Source organism: Halichoerus grypus, chromosome 13 (genome assembly GCF_964656455.1).
Source record: "Halichoerus grypus chromosome 13, mHalGry1.hap1.1, whole genome shotgun sequence".
Lineage (NCBI taxonomy): Eukaryota > Metazoa > Chordata > Mammalia > Carnivora > Phocidae > Halichoerus > Halichoerus grypus.
This window is the reverse complement of record NC_135724.1, coordinates 23,562,136-23,590,064: the sequence shown is the minus strand read 5'-3', so window position 1 is coordinate 23,590,064 and position 27,929 is coordinate 23,562,136. Positions and strand designations below refer to the sequence as shown.

Below are 27,929 nucleotides of genomic sequence, written 5' to 3'. Positions count from 1 at the left end.
TGCTCCCTTCAGGACCTGGGAATCCTTTGAAGTTCTCTTCCCCCACCCCCACCCCTTGTTCCTGCCACTTTAGGGGAGCCTCTGAGCACCTCAGCCCGAGCACATGTCACCAGGCATCCCTCAACAGAGCTGTGGGGTGGGTGTGACTTCCAGCCTTCTGCCAAAACCTTTGAGCCATGAATTTTTATTAGAGTGAAAAACATTCCCTAGGAAGTAGGTCAGCCAAAGTGGCCGAGGTGGGTCATGAAAGGGGAGGGTGGCTCTGACCTTGAGCATGCTTCAGCTTTCTCTCTGAGGCCCCAGTCCTCTGCTGTCCCTTGCCACCTTATTTGCCCGCAGCCAGAAGGTCACAGACTCATAGAAAGGCACTGACCCGTCCGGTGCAGCCCCAGTGAGAGCGCACCCAGGGGAGGGGACAGCAGGGCTCCCTGTCCCACCCTCACTGCCTGGAGCTTGGGCTCCAGCCCAGATGTCAGACCCCAAATCAGCCCAACTGGCTCTAGCTCCTTAGTACTGCCTTCACCCCCCTCCTGCGGCCAGGCCATCTGTCAAGATGGATGGTTGACTTTGTAGGCAAGAGTATCCATGGTAAAAATAATAATAATAATAATGCCTTTCTGTCTTCCTAATACCCTTTGCCATTTGTACCTTCACTTTCTTCTAAGAAGCAATGACTCCAAACAATCGAACTGAAGGTTTTAACCCAAATCAATTCTTATTTGGTGAAAGGACCAGAGAATCCATGACACTTACTTCTGGGATGCACAAGACCACTTTCTGAATTGGAATAATCCAGTCCATTCGGGAGTAAAAATAGGACCCGCCTTGATGAAAGGGTCTGATTAAGTGACGTGTTCCAGGGAAAGTGCTCTGAACAGCATGCAGGAGACCTTCTCTAAAGTCAGGAAGGGTGATTTGTTGGGGTGAAGATTGGCTGTCCTAACAATTCTTAGAAGGTGTGTGGTGTGAGGAAGTGAGGAGGCAGGGTCCAGGCTCCCTTCTGACAGCGCTGGCCAGGGACGTGGGCAGTCACTTGCCCTCTGAGAGCCTTGGTTTCCCCATCTTTGACAGGGATGGTGGTAGATGCCGTCTGCCCACTGGCTTGTGGTTACAAATCAAAATGGAGCATGAATGTAAAGCCCCCTTGGAAAGTAGTAGGGAGCCCATCCACTTATGTAATGAGTGTCTGCTGAGCACCTTGGGCCCCAGCCCAGGTTCCCTGGCCACCGACTGTAAGTGGCTGCTCTCCTATCCCTCGGGGTGGGAAGACACCTCTCTCGTTGGGACTCTCATGTTCCTGATGCAGAAGAATTTAGGTGTTCTGACTTACTCTTCTTAGAGTCTCTTCAATAAAATAAGCTGTGGGAAGTTAAAAAAAAAATCACCGGGGCCAGTTGTGAGCCCAGTCGGTGTTCGCGTGAGCCCTGCTTTTGGCAGGTGTTCCCCACACCCCTTCTCCCTCATGTACACTTGGCTTCCCTCATGTACCTCCTCCTTCTTCTCCAAGTGATGACAAAAACTTTATATTTGGGGCTTTTATTTACCCAATGTGCATTTAAATCAGCTCTCATTTAATCCTTATAAAGCTGTGAGGCACTTAGGGCAAATGGTCCCTTTTAAAACGGAGAGAACCGGCTGTCTTGAGATGATTTGGCTGATTGTGGCAGGAGGGACTCTAGAACTGGGGCCTTCTCGTGTCCTAATGCAAGGTCTTTCTAGGCACCATTGCCTTCTGGAAGGCTTGCTGTTCCCCAGTTGGAATTAGTCTTTCCTTCTTCTGAATTCCCCTGTTGGTTCTTCCCCAACCCATAACCTGAATCTTCTAGCATCTACCATTCTCTGCTCTGTCTTATGGGTAATTTTGTCTGCATCTTCTGTGCTCCCTTAAGCTGAGAGGCCCTTGGTTCTTGAGGGCATGTCGTGTTCATCTTATCTTCCCCAGGGAGTCTGATCACTGTGCCTGAAACATGGCCCAGTTGATCTTGTTGTGACTGTCTTGAACAGATGGGTGAATAGTCATTTACCAGCACATTACAGATAGGAAGCTAGTTGGGTTCATTGATCTCATGTGGTTAGAGGGTTTGACTCTCAGAAAGAGAGCACATAATTCTTCCAGCTGGTGCGTTGGTTGGGGTCAGATGTGTGCATCTGCTCTCCCCTTTGTGTGTGGAGGATGATGTCTACATGGGAGCTGCTCTAAACCTGACCCCTCCTGAAGTTTTATGGATCCTGTACTCACCTTGAAGAAGATCGTGCTCACCTGGGCCATGGCCAGCACCTATGTGTGGGTTATAAAATGGCACTCCTTTTTTTTCATGCTGATTGAGCCCAGTGCCAGGGACAGACTTTGTGCCCTGACTGGTGGCTGGACTTGGCCCCTTGGCTGAGCACCACCCACCCGGGTCTCACTCTCCTCATTGTGACTTCCTCCTGGGTAGATAGTGAGCCTCCTTCACTTCCACATCTCCTCATCTACAACAGGGCCTGCCAGAGGGTAGTGTCCACTGAGTTCACCTCAGCATCGCCTTGTCCATCCCCTTCACTTCACAGACGACAAAACCAGGGCCTAGGAAGGGGAGGAGACCCACTCAAGATCTCACGATGAGTGGCCACCACACACGGTTCAACTCCACGCCCACTGGCTTTCCTGTGCCTCTCTTCTCGGTTGTCTTCTGTCAAACACTGTCATTGTTCCCATTCTGCTGATTTCACAGGATTCTTGTTAGAGTCACGTGGAGGATGTTTGATCAAAGTGCTTTCAAAGATGTACGAAGGGCAAAATCACTAACAGAACTATTTGCCCAGTAGATGCCAAAATAATATCGCTCAGACATTCAGGTATCGATTTGCCCTCCCCTGAAATACAGAACCAGCTCCTGACAGGGCCAGAGGTGAGTCATGAGGCCCCACCTGAAGGGTGGCTTCCCAGCCTCCACTCCTGGGATGAACCCTTCCTGCCCACCTCCTCGGCCAGCCCGCTAAGGAGTTCCTTGTTGTTTGTGTCAAGAAGAGGCTGCTGAGGGGTCAGAGCTTGTTTTCCTTTGAATTTGTCCTATTAGGAACTAGAGGATCTCCGAAGAGGGGGGAATAAATGTTGTTTAAGACTTGGCTGAGTCCTGCGTAAATTCTAAGTGGTGTCAGGAGCCCCCGAGAGCCCGAGGTACGCTGACAGCCAGATTAGCTGTGTGAACACACTCTCCTCGTGGAGGGGCCCCCCGTGGCTGAGGGGAGGATCCCCCTCTCCTCGCTGGGGCTGCCAGCAGGCTTGCCTTTTCTCTGGGGTAGCAGGCAGAAGACACCAGGAAAGAAAGCAAGAGCCAGAGGCCCAGCAGAATTTGGACAGCCAACGGCTCTTGTGTTTTGGTGGATCCCTTGAGAAAGTCTAAGTTTGTTTGGCTGGCCTGGCTTTGGGCCCTTGACCCCTTTCTGTTTCAGAGCCCTCTGTCTTCATACCGCATTCCCTATCAGGATGCATTCACACTTTACCTACCTATCTCATGAAGATGCCTTAGAAATTAATAGGGCAGTGATTGATTCTCAGAGTGCTGGAGCAGAGCGTCAGCTTCACCCCGGGGCCTTGTTAGAGATGCAGAGTCTCTGGTTCCATCTCAGGCCTGCCCGATCAGAAACTCAGGGTGGGGCCTAGCAAGCTGGGTCTTAACAAGCCTCCAGGTGAATCTGATACTGGTCAACTTTCTAGAACCACTGATCTGAAGACACGGAACAGCTTGTCTATGGACAGAATGCTGATGCTCCTGACATGTTTGCTGGTGCTTGCAGCCGTGGTTCTCAGCCTTCAGCACCGTGAAGAAGGCTAAGAACGCCCAGATAGCGGGGTTGTGTTTGAAGCAGCTACTTTAACTAACTGGGGTTGTTCATGGCGGGGATGTCGTGCCAGGGAATGGGGAAGGTTGTTTTCAGCAGGATGACTTTTTAGGGTCTCCATCACATCACATGGGAAGCTGCCTGGCCTGTTCACCAGGTTTGGTAGAAAGCCACACAAACCAGGGACCTCCACCAGAAGGAGCACTGGTTCTGATTAGGTGTGATTTTCACAATAGTCAGGTGATAGGAACTCAATTTTAGAAAACATGTACTTTTCGTTCTGGTGTAAACTACTTGACCCGAGGTAATTTAACGACAGACACTGGCTTCACAGATCAGTGAGACGGAGTGTTGATTGAGGGCTCGGCAGATCACCGTAGTTCGTTAGGGCTTGTGGTTCCAGGTCCCAGAGGAGGCAGAAAGGTGCGTGATGTTGAACACACACAGCCAGCTTCCGAAGGCTCTGCACGGAGCTTCGGTCGGCAGTGTTTATGCTGGTTTAATCATGTTCATCAACCTCCCCTCCTCCTCTCCTGGCCACTGCCTTCCCTTGATGGCTTCTTGTCTGTCTAGGCCAATATAACCTCCCCCTGTCTACCTGGGCAGACCACAGAAAGCCCCCCCTAAAGCCCAGATGCCCTTGAAACAGAACCTCAGAGGAGGAGTGCTCATTTCTGTGCCTAAAATAGGGTCTTTGCTGCTGATCAAGAGAATGGCCATTTGGTGTTCTGTCAGCTTGTATTTTGAATGATCGCCATATTGCAGATGCAGGGAATGAGGTGCAGGTCCCTAGGTGCAGGGAGTGAGAAAGGGCTTGCCCAGGATCCCGGAATAGGACCGGGGTCCACGGTGCTGGCACTGGGAGAGGCCCAGCCAGACCCGGAGGCCAGGGTTTCATGAGAAAATGGGCTCATGGAAGGACAACCTGCTGAAGGCCCAGCTAGAAGTTCTTAAGCTGCTAAGCGTGTTATTCCAAATCAGTGGAGCTGAAAAGATTTATTTAAAAGGCTATGAAATATCCCTTTTTAAAAGGGAAAAACATGACCTAGGGGATTAGAACAGAGGTTGTCCTAGAGAGTCAAGTGTCCCTGAATACTCAGGCCCACTTGGAAAGCTAATTTTCTTGACTTTCAGAGCCTCCCTCCCCCTTCCCACTGCAGCCCCACCCCAGGAGCAGGGTCTTCACTCTGTCCCTGGGCCTCCTGGGGTCCTCTTCTGCGCCCTCCCAGAACATCACACCTGGGCCTCCCTCCCTGGGAAGCAACCCCACTTAGCTCCAGGGGCGATATGAAAAATCTTTAACAACTGGCATGGTCCACGCACCGCCAATCAGAAAGGAAGCCAGTCAGAGGCCTAAGGCGGGGTCCTGGAGGTGCCCTGCTCGCCAGGAATTGACCCTTTATGGCCAGATCATAGAGAGATCTAAGAGTCGCTGGGAATGAGGCCAAGGTGAGGAGTGAGGGAATCGGGCTTGGAGCAATGCCTATTTCCCAACCAGTTTACAGCATTTCATTATTCTACTACTGGCCTCGCTGCCCCAGTGCATCCCAGCTGTGCTTGCTGCCTTCCTCGCCATATCAAAGCTCACCCTTTCTCGAGTGCCTGCTGGTCTGCCTCTTCACGGGGGGTGGGGGGGTGGGGGCGGCAGTGAACTGTTGATTAAAAGCGTAAAGCGATCAGGAGCTTCCTCCTTATTTTCAACACGAGCCTCCTTGCTCACCTGGTGCTCACCCACAGGAAGTCCGCGTCCTGCCAGAGATGCTGGAGAGGAGCTAGAGTTTCATGTCCTACAGGCTTGCTGCTGACAAGTTCTTTCTTTATCTAGAAAGTGTCTTTATTTTGCTCTCATGTTTAAAGTTTGTTTTCTCTGGATATGAAATTCTGAATCTACCATGTTTTTGTCGTTCAGTACTTAAAAATGCCATCGCCTATTTCCTGCCCTATTATTTCTGAAGAGAAGGTCTTCATTCACATCATTTCCCCTGTATGGAATGTGGGGTTTTTTCCTCTGCTATCAAGATTTTTTCTTGATCTTTAACTTCCAGCAGCTTGACTGGGATATGCCCAGGTGTGGTTTTCTTGGTGCTTATTTTTGGGGCGATTCATTGAGCTTCTTGGATCTGTAGGTTTATTTGGGAAATTTCAACAGTTTGTTTTTTTTTCCCCGCTCCACTTTTTGTCTCTTCTCTGGGTTCTGATTACATGTATGTTACTCAGCTTGGTATTGCTCCAAAAGATTGTACAGTCCTTTTTCAAGAATGGATAAGTTCTGTGGTTCTGTCTTCAACTGCACTAATCCTTTCTTCTGCCATCTCTTATTTGTAATTAAGCTCGTTTGGTGAGTTTTCCATTTTAGATAATATGCTTTTCCATTCCAGAATTTCCATTTCGTTCCTTTTTTATAGTTTCCCTTTATATGCTGAGATTCCCCATCTTCATCCATTGAGATCATTTTTTTCCTCTTTCAACCCATGAAATATTTAAAATAGCTGCTTTAAAGTCTTCACCAATTCCAAATCTGGGACATCTCCAGATTGTTTTATATTGACTGCTTTTTTTCTTCTGAATTTGGGTCACATTTTCTTTCTTCTCTACATTTCTGGTAATTTTTGCTTGTTTGTGGACATTGCAGTTGATACTCTGAAAGGGGGCCTGAATTATATTGTCTTCCTTTAATGAGTTCAAAACCCAATTTTGGTTTTTGTTTTGGCAGTCCGTTAATTTACGGATGGTTCTCCTTAATTTTGTTAAGGCTTGGTTTTAGGCTTTGATAGGGCAGGACTAGAGTAACCCTTACTCTAGATCGTGGTCCTTACTCCCAGGACCTGCCCTTCCTTATTGTTTCGCTGGAGTGCCTGGTGCTTCCCCTCTGGCTAGACTGGAATTCCTGTGGACCCAGTGGTAGGTCTCTACAACCTCTAATATTCTTGCTCTGCTCTCAGTTCCAAAGTAGCTGCTCTGCCAGCCCACGCCAGAGTCTCACCCTGTGTATGTGCAACACAGCACTCAGCCAGAGATCTGTGCAAGCCCCAACCCCACAACACACTTCTGGGCCCCCACCCTACTGAAGAAACTTCCTCTCCAGTATCTTGCCCTGCCAGCTCTATTTGCTTCAGCAACCCCAAACTCCAGTTCCTACTTCCCCAGATCAGTAGGACAACCATGTTCCACTTTGCCCCACCTCCCTGTGCCATGGTTGGGAAATCTACCCAGGCAGAGTGCCAGGGCGAATATGAAATTCACCTTATGTGTTTCCTTCCCTTGTCTCAGCCCATTGTCCAATGCCTGAAAACATCGGCTGTGTATGTCTGTCCAGTTTTATCACTGCTTAAGATAGGAGGGCAAACCCAGTGCAGCTGCTCCATCCTTACTGGAAGCAGCCAGCCCTCGCATTTAAGGGTGCAATGCTCTGTGTGGCAGATCATCCTTTATGCTAGATTGGAAGCACCTTGCAGGAAGTGTTGGTGACTTACTTATCTCTACATCCTAGTAGCATGCTTAATGAATATTACTCAGTGGAATCAAGTGGAGAGCCTGGGGGCTAAGTGTTGAATACTGCACTGCTCCTCCTTGCCTTTACACCTGAGTGGATGTGCAGGTGGAGGAACTCCCTTTCACACAGTATCTTCAGTCCTGGTGGGGAGGATCCCAGCTGCTCCAGGCCTCGCTCCAGGCCTCACCCCAGTCCTTCCACTTGGGTACTCCCGGGGTGTAAGTGTCTCAGGAACACGATACTGTCTTATTCTACAGGCAGATATTCCTGTGTATATACTGAAGAAGAATGACTGGAAAATTGAGTCAAATCCTTTTCAGTTTTCACCTGAAGTGTAGTTTCTTGAATCAGCCTTTGCTGTGGTTGCCTGTCGAAAAGACAGTGGTATAGAAATAGGACGCTGGGCAGAGGGGAGAGCACATTGCTAGGATTATCCTGACTTCCTTGGCGACCTTCTACATCAGTATTACGCTTCTTTGAGCCTCATCTCTAGCTTCTGCCACCCCACCCACCTTGTGCTATAACATCACCGACTTGTCACCATTCACTGGATAATCCCATACTCGGTGACAGTTCTGATCCCATACACTGTTCCCTCTGCTCCCACATGAACTCCTACTATCCCTGCAGACTCAGCTCAAAAGCCCCACCTCTGCAAAGCTTTGCCCAGCTCCCCGTGGGAGAGTTAATCACACCTTCCTCCAGTATTCCTTCGCATACTCTGGTGATTAACTGTTCACATGCCTCTTCCCCAATAGACATTGGGGCCCTTAGGAACGAGTATATATCTCATTCATCTCTGTATTCCTAACACCTAGCACAGTATCTGACCCAGAATACGTGCACATTACATGCTTATTGACTAATGAAGAAGCTAAGCCTCTACCTTTCCACTGAATCGAGTACGGTCCTCAAGAGCGTCTCAGAATAAAGCATTTCTCTTCTTCAGGGCAGCTTTCAAATATTTGAAGTCATCCATCATGCCCCTTTAAATCTCTGCAGCCTAGAAGCCCTTTGTTTTCATACAATCATATCCAGGTACTGTTCTGAGTGCTTGACAGGTGTTAACCTGATTGGTCCTTATATAACAGCCTAATAATATAATAATAATAATAATAGTAATAATAATAATAATAATAGTGGTGCTGCTATTGTCCCCATTGTACAGATGAAGACACTGAGGCACAGAGAGTAACTTGTCCAAGGTCGCCAGCTGTAAATGGCGGAGTTAGGTGTCAAAGCCCAGCAGTGGCTTAGGAGACCTTGCTGTAGCCACTGAGCAATCCTGCCTCGTTGGCTGTTTACATGATAATGTTGCCGGAGCTCACCCTACCCTCCCTGTCTTTTCATTGACCTCCCCCTACTCGTCATACCCTTTCTTAAAATGTATCTTTCAGAGCAGATACTGTGTGATTTAACCAGCAGAGTCCGTGAGAGTGTGACATCTCTGCTCCGTAAGTGATTTACTGTTCCTGCTGCCCGTGGCTTTTTTTTTTTGGCAGCCACGTCAACTATTGTCCCATACTGAGCTTGTTGCCAACTAAGTTCAGCTAAGCCCGGTATTCTCTGTTTTACATTTATACAGTTGATTTTCATCTTGTTGGCTTCAGGCAAATATTCCAACCTGATGAGAGCTTTTTAGATCTTTGTTTTATCACAGAATTTTATCCCTTACAACATCGTAACTGATAAACCTGTCTTCTAGGACTTCACCTGTATCACTGATTTTATTTTATTTATTTATTTATTTATTTTAAGATTTTATTTATTTGACAGAGACACAGCGAGAGAGGGAACACAAGCAGGGGGAGTGGGAGAGGGAGAAGCAGGCTCCCCACTGAGCAGGGAGCCCGATGTGGGGCTTGATCCCAGGACCCTGGGATCATGACCTGAGCCGAAGGCAGACGCTTAACGACTGAGCCACCCAGGCGCCCCTGTATCACTGATTTTAAAATGTGTAAAGGGATTAGGTGAAACGCTTCGACTCATGGCCGCTAGACACTTCTCTCCAGGGTGACACTTAACCCTAAGCTAACATTCTTTGGATTTAGTTGTCCAACCAGTTGTGAGTTTCCATCGTTGTATAGTTATCTGATCTGTCTTTCTTCACTGTCCACAAAGATGTCCTAAGAGATTTAGCTAAGTGCCTTGTTGGAATTCAGGGACATTGTCTACAGAATCCTCTCCTTCCACCTCAATACAATTTTAAACTCATCCTAAAGTAAAAAAGCCAAATTCAAGCTGCATGACCAGCTGTGACACTTTGGTTTTTTTTGTTTTTGTTTTTTTTTTAATTTTTTTTAAAGATTTTGTTTATTTATTTGAGAGAGAGAATGAGAGAGAACACTTGAGAGGGGGGAGGGTCAGAGGGAGAAGCAGACTTCCTGCTGAGCAGGGAGCCTGATGTGGGACTCGATCCCGGGACTCCAGGATCATGACCTGAGCCGAAGGCAGTTGCTCAACCAACTGAGCCACCCAGGCGCCCCCAGCTGACACTTTGATTCCTAGATACACAGAACTCAGATGTTGGCAAACACCACCTTTTTACTTAGAGAGAATCTCATACGTGAACATCTAAACTTAAAATCGTATTGGAGGTTAGGGCATGGTTAAGTAAACTGGCTTATCCACTATATAGCATGGGATACAACTATTTTCAGTGGTGTTTTTAAAAGAGTTTACAATAGCATAGAAAATGTTTATGTCATACTGATTAGGTTTACAAAGCAAGATACAGGACTGTATAGATGGTGATCATAACCGTTGGAAACACAGAGAAAGAATGACACGTTAAAATTGGCTAGAGGTTGGGGCGCCTGGGTGGCTCAGTCGGTTAAGCGTCTGCCTTCGGCTCAGGTCATGGTCCCAGGGTCCTGGGATCGAGCCCCGCATCGGGCTCCCTGCTCGGCTGGGAAACCTGCTTCTCCCTCTCCCTCTGCCCCTGCTTGTGATCTCTCTGTGTCAAATAAATAAAATCTTAAAATAAATAAATAAATAAATAAAATAAAATTGGCTAGAGGTTAAAAACTCCAAAATGTTAATAAGGGTTAGACACGACAAATAAAAAGAAGGGGATTTTCCCTCCTTCTATTTATTTTTCTATAGTTCCCAAAAATGTGCAGCAGGAACATGCGTGGTTTTATCACAGTAACCTTTTCAGGTGGGAGTTTGGGGAAATTTGTCGCAAGAGTCCGTTTACCAAGAACATGTTTATTACAAAAGGGTGGTAAGCCCAGATCACTCCGTCCGTGAGAGAGAAGGGCGAAGCCCACCAGCATCTGGCCCAGGAGTGTGCACACGCTGACCCTGACATGTCCCATGTGTCTTACCTCCTCTCCCAGATGACAGTCCCAGTTGCAGACCATGGGACAGGCTCTTAGGGTGCACCATGCCCCTGGGAAGCAGGATGACCCTCCTCATTGGTACCAGGTGACCCAGAGCGAGTCACCTAACCTGCCGCGGGCTGGCCCCGTCCCCTCATCATACTAGATCCTGCTTCCCGGGGCTTTGTGTGCAGTGCGTAACGCACTAGGTCAGGCCTCCGGAAGCACTCAGTAAATATTAGCTCTTCTTCACTGTGATTATTAATCATGATTGGAGAGGGTTTCTGTGTTCTCAGACACTGGAAATTCTAACGCTAATAATAAATATTATTGAGGCAGGTGACCATGCTTTAGTTTCTCACCTAAGATACAAATTGAAGGAGTGAAGAAGAGTGTGAACAAGTCAGAAAACCTTTATGGGAATCAGTTGTCAAAATGGATTGGTGATGAAGCACTGCGCTTGGAGGAGGGTGTTTAACCCGAAAGGAGACCAGGCCGCTAAATGTTGGCACTTTTGCAATTTAACCGAAGACTCATTCTAGTACCGAGGTTATACACTAGGGTTGATGCTCAAAATATTTAACTATCGGTAAGCTTGGGGCCCAACCAATGGGAATAGACGTCGGTGATGGCCCTTCAGAATGGATCCTAGCAATGAGCACCTGTCACCCCTACCCTTCCACCCTTCCCCTGCTAAGGCTAGAGAGGAGGGCTTGGCCTCCCCAGAGGTACTCATTTAGATGTCCGCTACCAACTGCCCATCCATGCGAGCAGAGCAGCAACCACGAGGCCCATCCTGACACAGCTGTTTTGGGAAGAGGCAAGACTCTGTCCCACAGCTGCCCCGACGCTCATTCTCGCTTCCTTCCCCTCTCTTCCGTGATGTCCTGTTTGCCTCTACTGTCCATCACACACCTGACAAGGTCCCCTTGTTGTCTGAGGCAGCAGGAAAGGAGGAGCCATTCCTTGTTCTGCCTGCTGCCCCATGCGGGCCTCTCCTGTGTCACCAGATGACCTGGACAGCAGGTGTCCAGAGGGTGGGAGCCCCTAGGGTATGGTCATGAAGATTGTATTGCGCTATCTTCTATGCAGAACGATGACCATCTGCAGAACCCCGTGTCCTCCTGGCAGTGAGCTCAATTAAGCAGCTGTGAAATGCGGGACTCATCTTCTTGGGGATGAATTTTTCCCATTTCCCATTTCCCATTATTTCCCTAGTGGTCCTCTGTAGGCCTTTTGTCTTAGCTCTGTTCTGTGGTCACCAGCTGCCCTCAACCCTGACCCCGACCAATTTGCAAATGCTAATTCGAGAGCATGAACAGCTGATGGCTCCTGTGGCTGGGGGATCAATATCATCATATCTACCCTGAAATTTTTCCTGGAATTCACAGTAAAGTACTCTGGCAGTTCTTTCCCACCAGTGGTAACTCTGGATCCTCATACCAACCCTCTGAGGGAGGCAGGTCAGGTTAATTATTGTCCTCACTTGATAGCTGAGAACGAGGGGACCCCTGGGGCTCATCTAACACCTGCTGCTAATAAGAAGCAGAGCCTGGGTCAGACCTGCCTCCAGGGACCTGGACAGCAGCTAATGCAACTGGACTCGGCTCCAGAATTCAAGCACCCCTAGGTACTTTCTGTGATGAGAAGAGGGAAGAGTCATGAAATGGGGACACTTGCTTCTGCTTTCTCCATGAAGAAAGTTGGGGAACAGAGCAGTTTTGTGATCTTCCCTGGGGCCCACAGTGAGCAAAGGTGGGGCCTGGACAGGAAATTGCAGTCCCTGTGTCCTGGACCCTTCCTTCTCTCTGTGGGGCCCCACACAGTCTCCCACCTTCCCATGTCCACCTGCCGTCCCCCCCAGCACTTCTGCACCACTCTTTCCTTCCATCTTTCCCCACTGGAAACTTACTGGGGCCACGGCCTGTCTCAATGCCCCAGCATGCAGCTATTTGGGAAAAGGCTACCTGCTAGGGCGCTCCTTGCAGTAGAACAGTGATTTATATTGGCCTGTAAACTAACTTTATCGAGACATAATCAACATACTATACAATACACCCATTTGAAATGTACATTTCACTGGCTTTTAGTATATTCACAGAGTTGTGCATCTATCACCATAATCAATTTTATTTTATTTTATTTTTTTAAGATTTTATTTATTTGAGAGAAAGAGAGCATGCATGAGTGTGGGGGAGGGACAGAGGAGGAGAGAGAGAGAGAGAACCTCAAGCAGCCTCCATGCTGAGCACAGAGCCCTAAATGGGGCTCATTCCCACAACCCTGAGATCATGACCTGAGCTGAAACCGAGAGTCGGACACTCAACCAACTGAGCCACCCAAGTGCCCCCAGAATCAATTTTAAAACATCTTCATTACCCCCAGAAAAACCCTCAACCCCCTGAGTCATCACCCCCCAAGGTCTCTATCCCCACCTTCTCCAATCCTAGGCAACCAAGAAGTCTGCTTTCTTTATTGGGTTGCCAATTCCAGGCATTTTATATAAATAGGATCATGTGGTATGTGGTCCTCTGTGACTGGCTTAGTATATTTTCACGCTTCATTCATGTGGTAGCGGCTCTCACTTCTTCATTTCTGTTTATTGCCAAATGACATACCAGTGTTGGATACACTGCATTTTGTGTATCTGTTCCTCGGCTGATGGACGTTGGGGTTGTTTCCACTTTTCAGCTATCATGAATGATGCTGCTGTGAATGTTCATGGACCAGCTTTTGTGGGTCCATAGGTTTCCATTTCTCTTGGATATAAACCTAGGAATGGGATTATTGAGTCCTATAGTACTGTTGGAAGAACTACCAGAATGTTTTCAAACTGGCGGCACCATTTTACATTCTCACTAGCAACAAGGGTTCAGTTTCTCCAAATCCTCAGTAACACTTCTCAGTTTCTGTTTTGTTTGTTTTTATTCTGGCCATCCCAGTGGTTTTGATTTCCATTTCCCTGGTGGCTAATGATGTTGAGCATTTTTTCATGTGCTTATTGGCCATTTGTAGATCTTCTTTGGGGAACTGTCTGTTCAGATCCCTTGCCCATTTTTAATTGGGTTATTTGGGATTTTTTTTTTTAATTGGAGAATTGTAAAAGTTCTTTATGTATTCTAGATATAAGTCTCTTATCAGCTAAATAATTTGCAAAAAAAATTTCTGTCATTCCGTGGGTTATCTTTCGCTTTTTTGGAGTTGTCCTTTGAAGCACACGTTTTTTATTTTGATGATACCCTGTTTATGTTTTCTTTTGTTGTTTTTGCAGTTAGGGTCTAATCCAAGGTTATGAAGATTTACACCTATGATTTCTGAAAGTTTTATAGTTTCAGGTCTTACCTTTGGGTCTTTGATCTGTGTTGAAGTCATTGCTGTAGATGGTGTGAGAGAGAGGTCCAGCTTCATTCATGTCTCTCCTTATGTCAGTACAACACTATCCTGATGACTGAAGTTTTGTAGGAAGTTTTGGAATCAGGAGGTGGGTCTTCCAACATTCTTCTTTTTCAAGATGGTTTTGGCTCTTTGGGTCACGAAGCGGAATGAAGTGCTGATACACATGCTGTACCAGGGATGAATCTTGGAACCATTACGCCAAGTGAAGGTAGCCAGTCACAGAAGGCCGCCTGTTATATGATTCTGTTTCTGTAAGCTGTACAAGACAGACAAATTCATAGAGACAGAAAGTAAATTAGTGGTGCCAGGGGCTGGGAGTTGGAGAAAAGTAGAGTGTGATTTCCAACGAGTACGAGGTTTTGTGTTGGGGTGATGAAAATGTTCTGGAATTAGTAATGATAGTCTTACAAATTTGCCAATACACTAAAAACCACTGAATGGTACATTTTAAGATGGTAAATTTTATGGTATATGAACTATACCTCAAAAAAATTTTTTAAGAAGTGGATAGCCTGGATATCCTTATCTCTACTTAAAATATGAATGTGTAGTTAAAAACCTTTCCACAAAGAAAACTTCAGGCCCAACTAGATTCATAGGGGAATTCTACCAAATATTTAAGGAAGAAATAGTACCAATTTTACAAATTCTTTCAAAAAATTGGAAAGAAGGGACTACTTCCCGACTTATTCTAAGCATTGCAGTGATAGCAAAGCCTGAAAAACATCACAAGAAAAGAAAACATATCTCCCATTAAGATATATGCAAAATGTCTAAACGAAATTTTAGTACATTGAATTTAAGAATATATACGAAGAAAAACGCATATTGTTTTATCTCAGGAATGCAAGTTTGGCTTAATATTTGAAAATCAATGTTACAACCATTTTGGAAAATGATTTGGCAGTGTCTTTAAAAGTTAAATTTACATCTACCATATGATCCAGACTTTCCACTTCGATATATTTACCCAAAAGACATGAAAGTATATGTCCATGCAGAGACTTGTGTACAAATGTTCATAGCAGCTTTCTTTTCCATCGAGGAAAAATTGGAAGCTACCCAAATGTCTATCAACATTCAGATGAACCAACTGTGGTATATCCATACAATGGAATGTAACAGGGAATGAGCCATCTGCAGCAATATGAGATGGATCTCAAAACAATTACGCCAAGTGAAAGAAGCCAGACCAGAGTGAATGAATGAATGAATGAATAATGAGTTACTGTAAGATTCCATGTCTATAGATTTCTAGAAAATGTAATCTACAGTAATAGCAAACAGATAAGTGGTTGCCTGGGGATGGAGAGGGGCAAAGGGGCATGGAACCTTCTAGGGGTGACACATGCGTTCATTACTTAGGTGATGATTTCACAGTTGCATATGTATGTCAAAACGTATCAAAATTGTACACTTTAAATATGTGCAGTTGTGTGTCACACCTCAATAAAGCTGTTTTAAAAGAAAAATGTATATTCAATCAACAAATATTTGAATGCCAACTAGGATCTAGCATCTGAGGACACAAGACTGAAACTCAGACGAGGTCCCTGACTTCAGGGAGTTTATATTTAAGTGGGAAGCTTACATAGACTAGATATTTTTCACAGTCCCAGAGCTTGCCCACAAAACTCCTTCCGCCCCAGATGGAGAGTTCCCTCCCTCCCGGACGTGCCGGCCAAGCAGCCCCACAGCTGGATGCAGGGCTGCGTGGAAATGAAGCAAGCACAGCCACAGAGCAGTGGCAGGATTCTCTCCTCTCTCTCTGGACGTCCGCCTTGAGCGACAGACTCCCCATCCACGTTCCCACCCTGTCCAACAGGAAGTGGGTCAGGCGTGCTGGCCCCGCTCATCTGAGTGGAGCAGACAGCGGTACGGATGGCTGCTGAGCCCGTGAGGTCTACAGTTGCAGACAGAGGGGGCCACGTAAAGATGGGGAGTCGGGTGGAGAGGCCGTGGAGCAAGCCTGTCCGACTGCTGGAGAGCTCTCTGGTCGGTGTTTCCAGTCCTTAGGAGGCTTGACTCTACTCTCACCCCTTATCCGCATCAAATACTCCTGGAGAAGGAGCCCATCTTTTTTGCTTGAACTCCGTTGAGTGGCTTCTGTTATTGCAACTAAGAAGAGCTTTACTCCCTTCATTCCCTCGAGTGGATGCGGAAGAGGCGAGACCTTCTACCCTGGGCATCACTGATGTGATGGTGTGGACTGGACCAGCCCATTAGAGGGGCTCCCGCTGTCCTCAGATGAAGGCAGGTCTGGGGGAACCCCTCCCCCCCCCACACACGGACTCTTGAGAAGCCATTGGCAGGAAGGCACTGGGATGAAGTTGGAAAGGATGGGGGCTGTTGCAGGGATTAGAAAGGAGGGTCAAGGAAGACCTGTGCAGATTGGGGCCAAAGGGCCAGCAGCAATGAGTGTGTGAGGCTTGGCACCCAAGAGGACGCACGGGCCCCAGCTTTGCTCGCCTGCCGTTCCCCGCTCTCCTTCTCTTGTCTCCACCCTGGCATGCCTTCCTGTTGCTGGGCCTCCTTGCTCAGGGCGATCACGGTGGGCATTCCACAGCCCACTAGGAACCACAGGCTAAAGATGTGGCTTGTTTGCGAACAAAACGCTGGCCTGAGGTTCAGACGATGTGATTTCTAGCCTCCGTGCCACTCCCAACTCCCCAAGGGACCAGGAGCGAATATCACTGCTCTGTGCCTTGGTTTCCCCATCTGGAAACGAAAACAATGGTCGCCTGCTTTTCCTTTCTCCCAGGGAAACTGAAGCAGGATTCGAAGTTAAGGCAATTTCAAAGACCAGCAGGCTGGTGTAGGAGGCCTGGGTCCCAGCCCTGCCTCCCACACAATACCTGTGCAGCCTTGTGCAAGTCAGCCCGCCCCGGGAGGCTCAGCTTCCTCGCTGTGAAATGAAAGAGAATATGGGCCCACACCCCCCACAGACAACTCTGGGGAAAATCAGAGTTCAAAGAAAAGAACACACTCAGAGATAGGACTGCGCCATGCATGTGGGAGGAGGCGCCATGACCACGTAAAACCAGCCGCGGGATACTTACTGAGCCACTCAAGGACTCCCATCCCAGTGTTTTCTTCTGTGGTCCATCTTGAGACAGAGACCCCAAAGTTCCAGATGTGTGCGATTAGAGCAGTGTTCATCCCTGAACTTCTGGTCTTGGCCCTGTACCCTCAGCAATCCCCAGGAAGGCCGGTCGGGTCACCCTCAGACTGTGTTTGGGAGAAGCAGCGTGGTTTAACGACTGTCATCTCCTTGAGTGGTAATGACACTTGCTGCATCCAGCTCTCCCGGAGGGTTCGGTGTTTCAGTGACGTGTATCTGCTGCCTTCGAGGCGAGTCCTGTGCTGGGAGCAGCATGTTGGTGCTGGATGACTTTCCATCTCCTGGAATGGGGCTTGCTGCAGGGAGCAAAATCCCAATTCGGGGGACCTGTCCGCTAACTAGAGCAGCTCGGTTCCCAGAGACACAGAACGTCAGGGCCGTGTAAGAACTTAGAAAACAGCTCATCTCGCTCCCCAGAGGGGCCTCCCCAAAAGTGACTTGCCTGAGGTGATACTAAGGTCTCGATTTGACTTTGAGAAGCAAACGGATGAGAGAAAACAAAAACAAGTCTCACCAGGAATTCCCTTGCTCTTTGGTTTTTCACTTCACATTGGTTCCTAGTCTGAACGTTGCGTAGATGGGATGCCGCATTCTCTACACGTCTGTCTGCAGCCTGGCACCATAATGTACTAAAACTCAGGAAGACCCGAAAGCTAATGAAGTCATCCAGTCATCAGAAATTGAATTCTGTTCTCTGGGTGCTGTGTACCAAGGCAGGAAATTGAATGGGGACATTTTAGAGATCTTTCCAGCCACAGGGGTTGAAACAAAAAGTCTTTTCTACTTAACCCCCCTTTAGCCAGAACACCGAGCCGCCTCCTAAATAGCACCGAAACCCGTCCACATTATGTTCTTTGCAACATTCTGCTTCATTTTGAACAGTGGATTTTCTTCTTAAATGTAACTCCTGATGGAAGCACACCAAAGCTGTCCGACTCTGCTTTTTGGTTAGCTAAATAAGGCCGTGTTTGTTGACACTACCAAACCATCTCCCGGTCTCCCCTCTCTGCATCCTTTCCTCTCATTAGAGCTTCTGTCCACAGTTTGCTGTCCCCCATCCTCTTTCCTGTCCTCCCTCGTCCCCAGAGGAGCACCACTAGGTGCTCTTTCTTCTCTCAGACTCCTCCATGGATCTCAAAAAGAAAGCCGCGTCAGTCACTTACACTTGAGTAGAAATGTAGCACAAAGCCATACAGCCTGGTAGCATTTATATGTTGAGTTTTACTCTTCGCTGTGGAAGGGAAAGGGATTTCCAGGCATCAGCCAGCAGGTGGAGGCAGTATTTCTCAAGCAACCTTCCTGCTGCGCCAGAAATCATACCACCTCTCGGTTCTCTGCCTGTAGCCCATACTTGGTCTCCTCACCCAGAGCCTCAGCGCAGGGCCTCCCCCAGTCCTGGGTGGCCTCCCCTCTGCCCTCTGGAGGAAGTTCCTTGTTCCCCAGGGACTACACGGTGCGTGTGAGCTCTGTGGTGCAGGCCCCTGCAGCTTTTGTAGGAGAGAATCTGGACATTGGGGGTTCAGCAGGGCCTTGAATTCACTCTCTGTCATGCCCAGGAGGAAGAACTCCACAGAGTGGCAGTCAGGCTATAAGCCCTGATCCTGTTCCTTAAAAATTGTGGGACCTTGAGCAAGTGATTTATCCTCTAAGCTCCATTTTCTTACCTGTAAGAAGGAAATAACAGAACCCATTTCACAGCGTTGTTCTAAGAACTGGATAAAATAAAGAAGGCAAAGTGCTTAGCACAGTGCTCAGCAGGGAGGAAGTCCTCAGTAGACAATGAGCTTCTTCCTGGATGGAGCAGAGCCAGGCACATGGGAGGAAAGAGAGCAAAGGACCACAGCCAGCTAGAACCTGGGGTAGGACAACTTGGGGCCAGGACACCTGTTTCTATGAACTCAGCTTCGAGCCGGTGGTCTCCTCTGGTGTCCGTGGTGGGGGAGCACCGAGTAGGGCTGGCCGGCGCCCCCCGAGTGCAGGAGGAATTTTGGACTCGTGAGCAAGGACAGCAGTCCTGCTGTTTTGCAGCCTCATTCATCTGAGCCTTAGGCAAGATGGAAGGTAAAGAGATTCTAACCTGAGCAGCTGGTGCCTAGCCCATACACGGCGTGTCTCCATTCCACCTGAGCCAGCGTAACCTCACTTTCCACACGATTCCAATACACTTCATTATCTGGTTGTCAAATCCCCAGCAGATCAGAGGCAGCAAACTAGGGACTAGACAGGCACCTGAGAGCAGAGAAGTGACAGCTGATAGTCTGACAAGTAAGAAAACAGACAAAATATAAAGGCAGACATCCAAATTAATGGAAAATCACAGAAGTGGGGCTCTGGAAAGGGGTTTCTGCCTCCCTTTGATGCCCAAGAGCTGCAGCGTGTGAGGACTCAGAATCAGGCTGTTCAAAATCCTGACCCTGGGGCGCCTGGGTGGCTCAGTCGTTAAGCGTCTGCCTTTGGTTCAGGTCATGATCCCAGCGTCCTGGGATCGAGCCCCGCATCGGGCTCCCTGCTCGGAGGGAAGCCTGCTTCTCCCTCTCCCACTCCCCCTGCTTGTGTTCCCTCTCTCGCTGTGTCTCTCTCTGTCAAATAAATAAATAAAATCTTTAAAAAATAAATAAATAAACAAAATCCTGACCCTGCAGAAGGGTGTTCAATCACAGTCTATTTTCAGAAGCCAGTTGTACGTATAATGTGAATGACGATAGAAACTTGGGTGGGCGGGCCCTTGCCAGTGTGCATAGACTACCCACGCATTTGCTGCGCATTTGATTCCCATGGTAATCCTGTGGTATAGATAGGGCTATATCTCCCATTTTGCAGATGAGGAAAACTAAGACTGAGGGTGGCTAAGATTGCCCAGGCTTCCGTAACTAGTAAGTGGTAAATCTGGCTTCATTCTAAGACTTTGACTTGACGTCCAGTGCTCTTTCCCACACAGACACTGTCAAACTGTGTTCCTTGGAGCCTGGGGGTTCTTCCCTGGGGGCTGCCGCAGGGATGCGGGGGAGGCCCACGAGCAAGTCCGGGACCTCCCACCTCTGACTCAACAAGAGGTGCTAGGTATTTAGCTGCAAGAGACTCTGGATGGGGAAACATCAAAAAGGTCCTGCTGCTTGGAAGAAAACAAGAGAATGAGAGAAAAAGAGTGCTTTGAAGCTCTTGAAAATGGTGCCCTTAATATTTGGGGACCATTTCTATCCAAAACGATTAAAATCAAAAGAAAGTCATTGGCCTGTATGCATATAGGGCACACCTTCTGCTCTCCAGCAAACTCAGCCAGTCTGAATGACTTCCCCCAAGGGCGTCCCAGTCTTGCGGGACTCAGGTTCCCTGAGAGCTGCCCCAGGTGGGCTCAACCATTGACCTTAGATGGGCATTTCTCGGCTTCCCTTCTCCACAGCCACGTCCCCACGCAGGCAGAGTCCTCGGGCCACCCAGGGCCATCGGTGCCTTTTACAGCCCCTGTCCCCATGGTGTCCTCACTATCCACCAGAGCCCTGTTGTCAGCTCTTCAAAGTGGGCTCCCGTCTGCATGTATCTCCCCAACTGTGAACCCTTAATACTCACTGAATAAGTGACAGGTGTCCTTCTGCATTTTAACAGTGGCCCCCTGCACACCCAGAATATTACCCCACATTATTTATTCTGAAGGTGGGAAATCAGGCATGACACAGGACTTCTGTTATTTGCATAGAGAGGGCTTCAGTGACACCATGTAGGTGTCATATAGTTCATATAGTTCACCCAGGAAGATCTGGCGTCATTGCCAACCTCCGGCTCTGCTCCCTCACTCTGCACCCACCCCACCCTCACTGAGAGACGGGAAAGAATGTGAAAGGGGCATCCAGGGGTTAATCACTGACGTACCACCACCGTCATCAGCAGACGCTGGAAGTGGAAAGTCTGCTGGGTATGGTAGGAGGACAATTAGGCCTTCACTTCAGCTGGTCGCTCCAAGAAACCGATCGGAACTGAACGTGCTTGAAAAACAGCACTGTGTACTATGCTGCAGCGGATGATCGAACCGGAAAGGCAGACCAGAGACTAACATCTTAGCAAAGCAGACAGGGTGGCATGGGATACCCGGTACGAAGTGAGTGACACAGATTGGTCTTTTGGTGAAAACTCTCCTTTCCCTCTCCCCCTTTCTGGCCTCATTTTCCTTCTAAGTTAGAGGTCGTTTGGAAAGAGTACATCTTGAGGACGTGGGCATGAAGGTAGCCTTACTGGTCGTCAGGATCTAGGTAGGAAGTGAGGAGGCATTGCAGGGGACGGCAACAGCAAGGGAAAGGTGGTGGACATCTCACGCAGAGCAGAGCCTGACCCCCCGGGGAGCAGGGAGTAGAAGGCTGGGAGCGTGGGAATGGGGGCAGAACAGTTAGAACCCGTGAGGAGTTTGGGCATAACAAACAAAGGGGCACCATTGAAGCCTCTTTCAAAATAGAGCTGAGGGCGCCTGGGTGGCTCCTTCAATTAAGTGGCCAACTCTTGATTTTGGCTCACGGTCGTGGGATGGAGCCCCGCGTCGGGCTCCACCCTGGGGGTGGAGCCTGCTTAAGATTCTCTCTCGCTCTCCCTCTGGCCCTCCCCAACCCCTACTCTCTCTCTCTAAAAAAACAAAATAGAGCTGAGAAAGGAAGGACAGTGTGGCACTACGCAGAGCAGGGTGCTTCGCACATGTTTTCTGTTTCATCCCAACAGCCCCCTTAGGGAGTGTTCTCCTTGGTGAGATTAAGAAAATCGCTGTAAGTCACCAGCACGTAAGCTGCTGGCCCAGGACTTGAACTCATGTTCCCAGCCCAGATATGCAGCCTGTGAGGCATCTTTGACCAGCAGGGGAGTGCAGGCTGCAGTGAGACCAGAACCAGGTCCTCCCGCTAAGAAACCCCCCCAGATGCTTCCATGTACTGTGTACCCCCAGCACCTGAGAGTCAGGGAGCCCACACAGAAGAGACACCCAGAAGGATCTGTGAGGGATTTGATTTTTGCTATTTAAAAAAGACAAAATCATCATTGTGGGGAGAAAATTAAGCCCTCGTTGTGCTTTGTATTCGTTTGCTAGAGCTGCTGTAACAAAGCACCACGCGCTGAGAGCCTTACGGAACAGAAACCTGTTGTCTCACAGTTCTGGGCGCCACACGTCCGAGATCAGGGTGTTGCCAGGGTCGGTCAGTTCCTCCAGGCGCTGGGAGGGAGGGTCCAGTCCATGCCTGACCCTAGCTTCTGGTGCTTTGCAGGCAATCTTTGGCGTTTCTTGGCTCGTAGAAGCTACACTCCCATCTGTACCTTCATCTTCACGTGGCTTCCTCCCCACGTGCATGTCTTGTGTCCCAGCCCTCTAATCACATAGCCAGACCCATCCTGAAACTATCCACAGGCCCACAATGAGGAACAAAGGCCCTCCTGACACTCAGGACATTCCAGAGGATTTAGAGGCTTCCTCGCAGGAACCGGGGATAAAGACCAGCCAAATTCTTTATTATATAACAGTAGCTAGAAGTGAATCTAACAGAAGGATGCCGACTGCCCCTTCACAGACTCCCTCTGTAAACGCCCTGGAATACTATACAGCTGTGAAAATGAAGAAACCATAGTTTCACACATCAACTGGTGTTGTACTACAGTTTTGAAAACCAAATGCACTCACAGTGCTTTGTCGTAAATACTGAAGCAAAGATCACCCCCTTCTGTGTAACCATCTGCCAAGGGTTGCAGGACCCGCCGGGTGGGGTGCTGGAAAATTGTATAGAGGGTGGACTTTACCTTTGGGACCCACTCCCACCCCCTGCTCCCCTTCCCCTCCTCAGAGCCCTACCTCCTCTAAGTGTCTAGGGCTCTTGCAATCTCTTACCTCCCTTAGCTCTCCAAAAAGCTTCCAGCTGCATTGCTGAGTGTGAAGAATAAAATCCCTGCATACTCTTTTGGGGGGAAGCAAGGAATTTGCTTTTCTAGCTATTCCTCTAAAAGTGAAACAAAGGGTTTGGGCTCTTGGTAAAGGAATTTAAGGCAGCCAGGTGGCAAGGGGAGATCAGAGACCTTTTCTGGTGGCCAAAGATCATACCAACTTGCTTTGTAAGGAGGGAAAGAAACATCCTTCAAAACCACGCTAGCTTCCACTGTAACCATTCCCTCTTCACAGCCGCTCCGGGGTGACCAGCCCTCTAGACAATCTGCCTCAGGCTATGAGAAGACAGGCCCTGCCATGATTTACCTCAGGGAAGGTTCCTACACTATGTACCTGCTTTTCTATCTTGAAAAGCCTGACAACATGCCTCCCTGTCCTCCCCAGCCCCTGCCTCTTCTTTGGCCCTTTGTCCTCCCGGTGAGAGCCGAATTCACCACAGAGTTCAGGAAGGTCCTCTCGCAATGTGTTCACATGGTTATATATTTTTGTAATATTTGCAAGCTGAGCTGTTTTGGCAGCCATCAGCTAAGAAGTGGTCTATTTCCATTCTGACTTGCCCTCTACCACGTCTTCCCTCATGTTGGGTGGCGCTGGCGTGGCTCAGCATTTGGGGCCCCTGACTAAGAGGAGGTTGGGGGGCGCCTGGGTGGCTCAGTCGTTAAGCATCTGCCTTCAGCTCAGGTCATGATCCCAGGGTCCTGGAATCGAGTCCCGCATCGGGCTCCCTGCTCCGCGGGAAGCCTGCTTCTCCCTCTCCCACTCCCCCTGCTTGTGTTCCCTCTCTCGCTGTGTCTCTCTCTGTCAAATAAATAAATAAAATCTTTAAAAAAAAAAAAAAGAGGTTGGGCTAGGGATACATTTAGTTTGGGTTTAGTGGGATATATTTACATGGTTTGCAGTTACTTCTGTATACCATTCAGTTATTGCCAGTCGTCCTGGTGTAGGAATAGCTCCCAGGAATCCTTCTATGGCCACTGAATCAAGTCATAGGGTATCATCATATGAAAGAAGCCGAGCTCACCTACAGCTCGTAACATGTGGCCACACCTAGCCCATCCTGGTTAACAACAGCCTGGTCAGTGAGTGCCATCAGTGCATATACGAAAGAGTGCTTAGTAGCGTTTTCCCCAAAGTTGACAATAATCCTAAAACTTTACATGACCTTACCCAACTAGTTTTGGAGGTGAGAGAAATTTATAAAATACCAATCATCCTGAAATAACAACCATAGTAAAGACTGAGTTAGCTTCTCGATTATCTTTCAAAGACTGAGTTCATCTTTAAATTCTGACTGTGCAAAATTATGTTACGAAGTTGCCGTGGAAGAGAAGACCAGAGATTAGGCGGCACCTTCTCGTGCTTGCTACCTGCAGTTTGCCAAGCAGCTCATTAGGGAAAATGTTATTTTTGTGAACTGTGTGATGTTTATGGTACTTGTCAGCTTTTTATAGTTTTTAATTTGCTGCCGTTTTCTGATTTAAAAATAAATATTCACACACTCAGACTTAATTTTGTGTTCATAATTTTGTATTTTTAAGAGGCCCCCAAAACCTACCCCGACCCCCTTTTTGCTTCATTCTTCACACAGTGAGGCCCCATCCCCTCCCTCCCCATCCCAGTGCCCAGGGTTGAGTGTCCTTGGCTTCTTAAAGATGGTCTTTGTAGTCAAACCAGAAAACTCACTGCACAGAATTGGCTTGTAAGCTCCTGAGGACAGTCCCCCAACTCAGAGTGCCTCACACACAGCCAGCCCCACTGGAAAAACTGAAGAAATGCCTGTCAACAAGGCCTCTGAAATGGGACCGGAACTCCCTGGAACAGGTGACCCCCGTGCGGTCCCTCGGGGTGCGGGGGCATTTCAGAAGTGGGACATGGCTGGGGCCCTGCAAGTTTTTTTGGAAGAGAACTGTTTCTGCAGAGAGAGGATGTGATCCTTGATTAATCATGTGATCCAGGCAGCCCAGCGACGAAGGAGAGAAGGCCCTGCTTGAGGTCAGGGTCAGAGTTACTGAGCCCAGAGCTGGGTTTGGACCTTGACAGGACCAACAGTGGGGGGGGCGGGGGTTGGAGTTGGTGTCAGGGCCTTTCCGTCACCCTCTTCTCTGTCCCCACAGTCCTCCTCCATCCCTTGCATCCTGTGCTTCTTCCCTGGTGGTTGGGGGAAGGGGACGATGGCACCCACCCAGCAGCCCGCCCTCCCCACCCTTGAGGCCAGAGCCTCTGTGAATTCAGAGCAGCCAACATTTCTTTTTTTTTTTTTTTAATTTTTTATTGTTATGTTAATCCCCATACATTACATCATTAGTTTTAGATATAGTGTTCCATGATTCATTGTTTGTGCATAACACCCAGTGCTCCATGCAGAACGTGCCCTCCTCAATACCCATCACCAGGCTAACCCATCCTCCCACCCCCCTCCCCTCTAGAACCCTCAGTTTGTTTTTCAGAGTCCATTGTCTCTCATGGTTCTTCTCCCCCTCCGATTTCCCCCCCTTCATTCTTCCCCTCCTGCTACATTCTTCTTCTTCTTTTTTTCTCTTTCTTAACATATATTGCATTATTTGTTTCAGAGGTACAGATCTGAGATTCAACAGTCTTGCACAATTCACAGCGCTTACCAGAGCACATACCCTCCCCAGTGTCCATCACCCAGTCACCCCATCCCTCCCCCCCACCCCCCACTCCAGCAACCCTCAGTTTGTTTCCTGAGATTAAGAATTCCTCATATCAGTGAGGTCATATGATACATGTCTTTCTCTGTTTGACTTATTTCGCTCAGCATAATACCCTCCAGTTCCATCCACGTCGTTGCAAATGGCAAGATCTCATTCCTTTTGATGGCTGCATAATATTCCATTGTATATATATACCACATCTTCTTTATCCATTCATCTGTTGATGGACATCTTGCAGCCAACATTTCTGATTGCTTTTGTAACATGTAGTCACCTGTGCCTTCGGCCTCCTCCACCTGCAGACCCCAGCCCCAGCAGGTGCAATCGGTCCCTGCCTTCAGGGGCCCAGAGATGAGTGAGGGGTGCGGTGTGCATTTCCATCCACACACAGCACATTCAGCGGGAGCCATGATGACACGAGTCCTTGCTAGTATAACAGAAGACAATGGCTAACAGGTCAGTGTTTCCTCTCCCAGGTAAATGTGTGAACAAGGAGCTTGCCCAGTATTTCCCAAAGTGTATCCAGAGAAAGGTTGGTCCCCAAGACACACCTAGAATATAATGCTTATGTGGACAAAGAGGTGTGCCAGCTGGTGCATCCTGAACCCCATCTAGGAGATCCTGAGACTATACATAAACTTCCTGGTTGTTGCCCACCTGCCTCAGAGGTTTGTCTGTTCACACGCTGTTAGCTCCTCCCATCAGCATCTTTGGGATGTGGGCCCATTTGGGGAAACCCTGCCTTAACTCAAAGTAGTGACTCCATAGGGGAGACTTGCCAACCCCAGACCAGGGAGGTAGCCAAGTTCAGAAGTAGCAGGGCTTTTCTGGCTCATTCTCCCCCCATTCTGCAGGCAGCTACTTCCTTTCCTATGAACAGGCTGGGCCCTGTCAGGGGCCTTCCCACGGCAAGAGCCCTGCCCTGACCAGTGGCAACTTCCCCAGGCTCCTGCCCCTCGAAGGCCCCTGAGAGAGGGATTTCTAACCCCTTCAGGTGAACTGCCTGGGCCCAACGGCCGTCCCCGCCCATAGCCATCTGTGTAATCACGCCACCCCAGGACTCCAAGATCTGCCCCTCCCTTCTAAGATCCACCTGACCCTGCTTCCACAGAAAAAAGCAAGATCACGACAACGTAGCTCTCACTTTTCGTAGTCTCGATTCCGTCTTAGTTATCTTTTTTTTAAGATTTTATTTATTTATTTGACAGTGAGACACAGCGAGAGAGGGAACACAAGCAGGAGAGTGGGAGAAGGAGAAGCAGGCTTCCCGCTGAGAAGGCACCCCAATGCGGGGCTCGATCCCAGGACCCTGGGATCATGACCTGAGCCGAAGGCAGACGCTTAACGACTGAGCCACCCAGGCGCCCCCATCTTAGTTATCTTTAACAAAGGTGGTGGTGTATACCCCAGAGCCTTCTGAGAAAGGGGAGCCCAAGAAGGTTCTTTTGAGCATGCCCTGCAAGCTGAATGGGGGAGAAGGCTTATCCTCTGGGAAGGGACGGTGCATGAGCAGCTGTGCGGGGAAGGGCAGAAATGGGGACAGAACTGTCTGCTGTGGGACTTGATGTTGGTCCTGTGTCGTTGAGCTCCCTGCCATAGAGCAGGGACAGTGACAGCGCCCACCCGGTGAGACTGTCATGATAATCAAATGGAAGAACCTGGAGGGCTCAGGGTGGTGCCTGCCACGTGGAAGGCTCTGGCGCAGACGCCCGATGATCGTACTCGTTACTCCGGAGTGCCCTGGGGGCAGGGACGTCCTCTTTTCTTTTTGAGAGTGGAGACGGAAGGGTTGCAATAAAGCGCTGAGTCTGACCTTCACCTTGGCCCCCACCCCCACCCCCCGGCAGGATTCGCAGCCCAAAGGGCCCCGCTGCCGGGCTGCAGCAGCAAGATAATGTCAGATAGAATCTACAGCCACAGCCCACACCTGAGGGAGCCCCTGGATTTCGGAGGGCCGGACTTGAACATGGCTGCTACTCTTGCCCTGGGATTTTAATGTGGCCAACAAACTTCAAAATAATTTATTGGCTAGCGGTCATTTCCAGAAATTCCGCTATGGGCATATCAGCCATTCCCTTGGCTTGCATTCATTCCATTAATTCACCACATTTAAAGTGAGCACCTCCCCCGAGCAGTGCAGGTGGAGATGGAATGCCTGGCCCCTGCCCTCAGGATCTCCCCTACTACAGAG

General features: G+C 48.7%; 1 protein-coding gene across 4 annotated transcripts in view; it reads left to right on the top strand.

Annotated features, from left to right (window-relative positions):
* The window catches only part of MAPK4 (mitogen-activated protein kinase 4), a 144,186-nt gene that overhangs the window by 94,983 nt on the left and 21,274 nt on the right, over positions 1-27,929 (top strand). The gene's annotated exons all lie outside the window — the stretch shown is intronic.